This window comes from Procambarus clarkii, unplaced genomic scaffold, assembly GCF_040958095.1.
Source record: "Procambarus clarkii isolate CNS0578487 unplaced genomic scaffold, FALCON_Pclarkii_2.0 HiC_scaffold_208, whole genome shotgun sequence".
Taxonomy (NCBI): Eukaryota; Metazoa; Arthropoda; class Malacostraca; order Decapoda; family Cambaridae; genus Procambarus; species Procambarus clarkii.
The window spans coordinates 73,297-82,043 of record NW_027189241.1 but is presented as its reverse complement, the minus strand read 5'-3'; positions in this window follow the sequence as shown (position 1 = coordinate 82,043).

Below are 8,747 nucleotides of genomic sequence, written 5' to 3'. Positions count from 1 at the left end.
AACTCCCCTCCAGTTTTCAAAATAACACAAATATCCCAATTTCGAGGCCTGATCCATATTTTGGACCCAAATTCTCGCTCTCTGCACGTATTCGCAGTTTGAAATTACGACTTTTTTTTATACCCAACATATGTCAAGGACTGAATGCGGCGTTTGGTCATATTTGTCCCAAACTCCCCTGCAGTTTTCAAAATATCCCAAACTTCCCAATTTCGAGGCCTGAGTCATATTTTGGAGCCAAATTCTGGCTCTCTGCACGTATTCGCAGCTTGAAATTACGACTTTTTATACCCAACATATGCCAAGTCCTGAAATCGGCGTTTGGTCACATTTGCCCCAAACCTTCCTCCAGTTTTCAAAATATCCCAAACATCCCAATTTCAAGGCCTGAGCCATATTTTGGAGCCGAATTCTGGCTCTATTCACGTATTCGCAGTTTGATATTACGACTTTTTATACCCAACATATGCCAAGTACTGAAAGCGGCAGTGAGTCACATTTTGCACAAACTCCCCTTCAGTTTTCGAAATATCCCAAATATCCCAATTTCGAGTCCTGAGCCATATTTTGGAGCCAAATTCTGGCTCTCTGCTCGTATTCGCAGTTTGAAATTGCATCTTTTTTATACCCAACATATGCCAAGTACTGAAAGCGACGTTTGGTCACATTTGTCCCAAACCTCCCTGCAGTTTTCAAAATATCCCAAACATCCCAATTTCGAGGCCTGAGCCATAATTTGGAGCCAAATTCTGGCTCTATGCACGTATTCGCAGTTTGATATTACGACTTTTTATACCCAACATATGCCAAGTCCTGAAAGCGGCAGTGAGTCACATTTTGCACAAACTCCCCTGCAGTTTTCAAAATATCCCAAATTTCCCAATTTCGAGGCCTGAGTCATATTTTGGAGCCAAATTCTGGCTCTCTGCACGTCTTCGCAGTTTGAAATTACCACGTTTTATACCCAACTTATGCCAAGTCCTGAAAGCGGCAGTGAGTCACATTTTGCACAAACTCCCCTGCAGTTTTTGAAATATCCCAAATATCCCATTTTCGAGGCCTGAGCCATATTTTGGAGCCAAATTCTCGATCTCTGCACGTATTTGCAGTTTGAAATTGCGACTTTTTAATACCCAACATATGCCAAGTAATAAAAGCGGCAGTGAGTCACATTTTGCCCAAACTCCCCTCCAGTTTTCAAAATAACGCAAATATCCCAATTTCGAGGCCTGATCCATATTTTGGACCCAAATTCTCGCTCTCTGCACGTATTCGCAGTTTGAAATTACGACTTTTTTTATACCCAACATATGTCAAGGACTGAATGCGGCGTTTGGTCATATTTGTCCCAAACTCCCCTGCAGTTTTCAAAATATCCCAAACTTCCCAATTTCGAGGCCTGAGTCATATTTTGGAGCCAAATTCTGGCTCTCTGCACGTATTCGCAGCTTGAAATTACGACTTTTTATACCCAACATATGCCAAGTCCTGAAATCGGCGTTTGGTCACATTTGCCCCAAACCTTCCTCCAGTTTTCAAAATATCCCAAACATCCCAATTTCAAGGCCTGAGCCATATTTTGGAGCCGAATTCTGGCTCTATTCACGTATTCGCAGTTTGATATTACGACTTTTTATACCCAACATATGCCAAGTACTGAAAGCGGCAGTGAGTCACATTTTGCACAAACTCCCCTTCAGTTTTCGAAATATCCCAAATATCCCAATTTCGAGTCCTGAGCCATATTTTGGAGCCAAATTCTGGCTCTCTGCTCGTATTCGCAGTTTGAAATTGCATCTTTTTTATACCCAACATATGCCAAGTACTGAAAGCGACGTTTGGTCACATTTGTCCCAAACCTCCCTGCAGTTTTCAAAATATCCCAAACATCCCAATTTCGAGGCCTGAGCCATAATTTGGAGCCAAATTCTGGCTCTATGCACGTATTCGCAGTTTGATATTACGACTTTTTATACCCAACATATGCCAAGTCCTGAAAGCGGCAGTGAGTCACATTTTGCACAAACTCCCCTGCAGTTTTCGAAATATCCCAAATATCCCATTTTCTAGGCCTGAGCCATATTTTGGAGCCAAATTCTGGATCTCTGCACGTATACGCAGTTTGAAATTGCGACATTTTTATACCCAACATATGCCAAGTCCTGAAAGCGGCAGTGAGTCACATTTTGCACAAACTCCCCTCCAGTTTTCAAAATATTGTAAATATCACAATTTCGAGGCCTGAGCCATATTTTGGAGCCAAATTCTGGCTCTGCACGTATTCGCAGTTTGAAATTACATCTTTTTATACCCAACATATGCCAAGTACTGAAAGCGGCGTTTGGTCACATATGTCCCAAACATCCCTGCAGTTTTCAAAATATCCCAAATATCCCAATTTCGAGGCCTGAGCCATATTTTGGAGCCAAATTCTGGCCATTTCTGGGACTGTACCCGGGCCAGTTCTGGGCCTGTACCCGGGCCATTTTTGGGCCTGTACCCGGGCCATTTCTGGGCCTGTACCCGGGCCATTTCTGGGCCTGTACCCGGGCCATTTCTGGGCCTGTACCCGGGCCATTTCTGGGCCTGTACCCGGACCATTTCTGGGTCTGTGCCCAGGCCATTTCTGGGCCTGTACCCAGGCCATTTCTGGGCCTGTACCCTGGGCCATTTCTGGGCCTGTACCCGGGCCATTTCTGGGCCTGTACCCGGGCCATTTCTGGGCCTGTACCCGGGCCATTTCTGGGCCTGTACCCCGGGCCATTTCTGGGCCTGTACCCGGGCCATTTCTGGGCCTGTACCCGGGCCATTTCTGGGCCTGTACCCGGGCCATTTCTGGGCCTGTACCCGGGCCATTTCTGGGCCTGTACCCGGGCCATTTCTGGGCCTGTCCCCCTCCCCGCTAAGCTCGTTGTCGCCGTGTGGGGGCTTCGTGGGCGGCTGCCGGAGTGTGATGCTCCTTGGGACAGTCCTCTATCCTTTTCTAGCCTTGTGCTCCTGCTGCCGTCCTCTCCAATTCTGTTGGGCATCTTTTCCTTTTCCTTCTGTTTCGTTTTTCTCCCCCCTCTTCTCCTATCTGCTTGCCGTTTCCTGCCGACCTTTTGCTCGTTCTGGTTCTTCCCTTGGACTTCTTCTATTTTGACGCCCGGGTGCTTGAGGAGGCATACTCTTGCACCCTTAGAACTGTAGTACCCGACGTCGAGAGCGAGGGGAACCTTTTATTGTCAATCCCCCTTTCGTCACTGAACCCGATCTCGACGGACTGTCAGTTTCTTAAGGTGGCGTTTGTGGGGCGTATACTCACGACGCACCCCTAGGAGGCCCCGACAAAATCGGCAATAGCTTCTTGTTGGGTGTCCTGCCTCTAATTGTGGCTCCATGGTGGGTGTGGGGGCACATTCGTGAATGAATTCTTCTTTTCGTCAAGATGATAACCCCTGTTTCGGCTGCTTCTGGCTTACCTTCTCAGGCTCGTGGGGTGGGCGACCAAGTCCCCGAGTCGGTCCGTATTGGAAGACCGGGCTCTGTAGCCTCCGCTGCATTGGGCCCCGACCTTGCTCCTCCTTTGGCCTCTCTGACTCCTTCCCCTGGCTCCCCTCCCTCCTCTGTGGTTGGGTCGAGCCCCAAGCCCCCAGTGGTGACTACCTCGTCCCCTGGCGCGGCTCCTTCTCTAGTTGTAACTACTACGCCTTTTAACCCCTCTCTCTCTGGGGGTTCTCACCGCCGTCCTCGTCACGGCCGCCCTTGCTCGATTCCTTCCAGTTCTGCTACCTATCAAGCCTTGTTTGGTTCCGCTTCGTGGGCCAAATATTTTGATCTCCTCCCTCTTGATTCTGCGCCTCCTGACGATTTCTCCCTCCATCGACATCTCATTGATTCCGTGGATGCCTCCATTACTTTCAACCCCACTCGTCTCGGTACACGTGTTGTTGCTGCTCCTTCTCAGGATGCTGCTTCCCGCTTGGCTGCCTTATCCTGCCTTGGCGAGACCCCCGTTCGGGTCTCGAAGAACGCTCAGTTGAATGCCAGTGTTGGCACTATTTTGCTCCCGCCCCATGTTGCGACCGGTGTTCGGGACCTGCGCGACTGCCACGACGATATTCGACATATCCTCGCTGCCCAGGGCCATTCTATTCTCCAGGTGGACACGTTTACTCGTCCCCCTCTTGGTAGTCGACGTCAACCCCTCCGGGTTGTGAAGATTACCTTTGATGGTAGGACCCTTCCACCCTCTGTCATTCTTGCTGGTGCCAGGTGCTCTGTCCAGGAGTACATTCCTTCTCCACGGCTCTGCAACAAGTGCTGGAGGTTTGGGCATGGTGCCCTCCGCTGCTCCGGGACTGTCTCTCTCTGTCCTTTGTGTGGTGGCGAAGGTCACTCTAAGTCGGAGTGCACTTCTCCCCAGGCTCGTTGCCTCAACTGCGGTGAGGCCCATCCTACCTTCTCCCGTGCGTGTGTCCATTACAAGCTTGAGGCAGCCGTCCTCAACCTGAAGCACCGGGAGCGTTTATCTTTTCCTGAGGCGAGGCGCCAGGTTTGCCGGCTCCCGCCTTATGCTAATATCTCTTATGCTCGCGTGTTGCGCTGTTCCTCTCCTCGTCCTTCCCGCCTTCCTCAGACTCACAACCGTTTCCGGGCCTTGGACCCTGATGCACCCACTGCCCCCTCCTCTGTTCCTTTGGGTTCTCTCCCGAAGGATCCTCCTCCTGGTCCTCTGTCTGGGGTTCCCCTTCCTTCTACCCGGTCTGTCGTGTCTTCTGTGTCTTCTTCCTCGTCCCCCTCCGATCCTCCTTCCCATCCTCGTCCCCCTCCGATCCTCCTTCCCATCCTCGTCCCCCTCCGATCCTCCTTCCCATCCTCGTCCCCCTCCGATCCTCCTTCCCATCCTCGTCCCCCTCCGATCCTCCTTCCCATCCTCTTCCTCCATCCATCGGCTCTCCCCACCGCCTGTCGGTGCGGGCGGATGTCCATCGCTCTCCTAACGGCCGTCGTGTGTGCTCTCGTTCGGCTTCTCCTGTTGAGACACTGGAATCCGTTGCCCGGTACGTAGTTGCTGGGACACCGGTCTCCTTAAGTCAGCAGCGTAAGCCTGGCTCCTCTCCTTCCTCTTCCCCGGCGGGTAAGAAGGCTTCGCTTTCTTCCTCAGCTCCTCCTTCTGACTCTGTTGCTCCTTCCCCTCCCGTTTCAGTGCTTGCGCCTCCTGTTCCTGCTATGGAGGTTTCTTTGGCCCCTGCTTCCCTTTCGGTTGCTGCTCTTGCTGGGGTGCGCTCCCCTCTTTCTACTTCCCCTCTTCCTGCTGCTGTCCTTGACTGCTCTTCTCCATTGTCTCCTCCTCTTCCTCCTCCTCCTCCTCCTCCGGACCCAGCCCGCCCACCTCTGATCTGTTCTCCCGTTTCCTTCCCTCCGTCTTTGCTCAGTTTACCCATGCCCCCTAACCCTGACTTTGCTGACCCTGATCCCGACCCTGATATTCTTTAACGTGCTCTGTTGCTCTTTCGCCTTTGTTTCTTCCTTGTTCTCTGTTTTTGTCCTTTCTCTTCTCGTCGTTGTCCATTCTTCAATGGAACGTTCGAGGTTATTACGCCAATTTCCTCGAACTCCAACTTCTGATTTCGCGGTTTTCGCCCCTTTGTGTCTGTCTCCAGGAGCCAATGCTTGGTGCTCGTCCTGGTTGTTTTCGTGGCTATTCCTTTCTCTTCCCCCCCCCCCAGCCATTGCTGGGGCTTCTAATTCTTCTGCTCTCTTGATTGGGGCTGATGTTCCCTTTGTTCCTTTACTTTTTCCTTCGCCTCTCCATTGTTCTGCTGCTCGTATCTTTGTGGGGAAATGGTACACAGTTTGTTCCATTTATCTCCCCCCGAGTGTCCCGCTCTCTCTTCCTGATTTGAAACACCTCCTAGACTCCTTGCCGGAGCCTGTGCTCCTGCTGGGTGACTTCAATTGTCGTCATTCTCTTTGGGGTGACGTTCTGACGAATACCCGGGGTCGCCTCCTTGAGCCGTTTCTCCTCTCTTCTTTCCTGTCTCTTCTGAATTCTGGTGAGCCCACTCATTTGGACTCTCGGACTCGCACCCTTTCTTGTCTTGATCTTTCTCTCTGCTCTTCTTCTCTTTACTTAGATTTCACGTGGCAGGTTCTTGATGACCTCCATGGAAGTGATCATTTCCCCATCCTTGTTTCCTTTTTCTCTTTTCGCCCTTCCCTCTCTTTCCCTAGATGGCAGTTTGCTAAGGCAGACTGGACCCTATTTACCCTCAGTGCTGCTCTCTCTGACCTCTCCCTTCTGCCTCTCTCTCGCGCTCTCCTCCTTTTTCATGACACTGTCTTCAACGCTGCCCTCCGCTCTATTCCTCGCTCTTCCTCTCGGGGTCCACGGAAGTGCGTTCCCTGGTGGAATGCGGACTGTGCTCGGGCTGTCCGCTGCAAGCGTGCAGCCTGGAAGAGGCACCGCCGTAGGCAGACGACCGATTCTTTTCTTTTCTTTCGGAAAGCGAGTGCGGTGGCCCGTAGGGCCATCCGTATGGCTAAACGTGAATGTTGGGCATCTTATGTCTCAACAATTACGTCCGAGACCCCTCTGGCCTAGATCTGGAAGCGTATCCGCAAGATAGCGGGTAAGTTCGTTCCCGATGTTTCACCGGTCCTTGACCTCCATGATACTCTTGTGGCGGACCCGTTGCAGGTCGCTTCCGAACTGGGTTCCCACTTTTCTTCTGTTAGCTCTGGTCTTCATCTTCCCCAATCTTTCCTTCTTCGTAAACCTGTCCTTGAGTCTCGTCCTTTAGATTTCTGCACTCATCTTCAGCTTCCCTATAAACGTGATCCCTTCTCTCTCTCTGAACTTCGTTCTGCCCTGGCCCTCTGCGGTTCTACGGCGGCGGGCTCCGATGGTATTCATTATGAGATGCTTCGCCATCTCCCTCCGAGCACGTCTCAGTATTTACTGAGTCTGTATAATCGGATCTGGGAGTCGTCGTCAGTCCATGAGGACTGGCTCGATGCCGTTGTCCTCCCTGTTCGCAAACCGGGGTCTCTGGGTACTTCCCCTAAGGACTTTCGCCCTATTGCTCTCACAAGTTGTGTCTGCAAACTCTTTGAACGTATGGTTAACGTTCGTCTGATGTGGTTCCTGGAACACCATCACCTTCTCTCCCCTTCTCAATTTGGTTTCCGCAAGTGCCGCAGCACGACAGATGTCCTGGTGAACTTGGAGGTCTATATTCGTACTGCTTTTGCTGCGAAGACCTCCGTTGTTGCCGTCCTTTTTGACCTAGAAAAGGCTTACGACACCACTTGGCGTTATCATATCCTATCTCAACTTCATTCTTTTGGCCTTCGTGGTCATCTCCCTCTCTTTCTCCGCAGCTTCCTCTCTCGTCGTTCCTTTCGGGTGCGCCTTGGTACCGCTCTCTCTCCCTCTTTTCAGCAATACGAAGGTGTGCCCCAGGGTAGTGTTCTGAGCACTACTCTTTTTCTGGTTGCCCTCAATGGTCTTCTTTCCTCTCTTCCTTCTGGTGTCTTCTCAGCTCTCTATGTCGATGATCTTACCCTTTGTTGTCAGGGTGATGATTCGCCTCTCCTTCAACGCCGGCTTCAACTTGCAATTGATGCCGTGTCGTCTTGGGCCACAGGTCATGGCTTCAAGTTCTCTACTTCTAAGACTTGTGCCATGACTTTTACGCGGAAACGGGTTGTTCTTCGTCCCTCTTTGTCACTTTATGGTCATCCCCTTGACTACAAAGATTCCGCGAAGCTTTTGGGGTTATTCCTTGACACTCGTTTGTCTTGGTCTCCCCATATCTCTTACCTCCGTGTTGAGTGCTCTAAGGCCCTTACCCTCCTTCGGGTCTTGTCCCATACTTCTTGGGGGGCAGATAGGCGCACTCTCCTTGCTTTACATTCCTCTCTCGTCCTGTCTAAGCTCGATTATGGTTGCCCTGCTTACTCGTCTGCTTCTCCTTCTACTCTTCGCCGTCTTGATGCTTTGCACCATACTGGGTTGCGCCTCAGTTCTGGTGCCTTTCGTTCGACTCCCATCCTTAGCTTGTATGTTGACACTGGCTTCCTGTCTCTCCAGGACCGCCGTGATCGCTACTGTCTTCGCTATCTTGCGCGGTCCTTGCAACATCCTTCCTCTCGCCTCTGTCGTGCTTTAACTTTTACCCCTCCTGCGGTTCCTGTTCCTCTTCACCACCTCCCTCGTTCTGTCCGGTTATCTCGCCTACAGGATTCTCTCTCCGTTCGTATTTCTGATGTTTCTCCTCGTGTTGTTCCTTCTTTGCCCCCGTGGAGGGTCCCTCTTCCGCAGTTTTGTACTTCCTTGACACGTATCACTAAAGCTTTTACCCCTCCTACGGTTCTAAAACGCCTTTTCCTCGAGCACTTTTCTTCTCCACTCCCACTTCACCGATGGGTCTAAGGCAGCGGACGGTGTTGGCTACTCTGTTGTTTTCCTGATCGCACTTATATGTGTCGCTTGCCTCCGGAGACTAGCATCTTTACAGCGGAACTTTATGCTATTCTCTATGCTCTTCGTCTCCTGCTTTCTCGTTGTCAGTCTTCCTTTGTGGTTGTTGTTGACTCTCGTAGTGCCCTCATGGCTCTCGGGTCCTTTAATCCGGTTCATCCAGTAGTTGTCGAGATCCAGCATTGGCTGTTTCTCGTTCACAGTAAATTTAAGTCGGTTGAGTTTTGTTGGGTTCCCAGCCATATTGGTGTGTCTTTAAATGAGCGTGCGGATGCTGCCG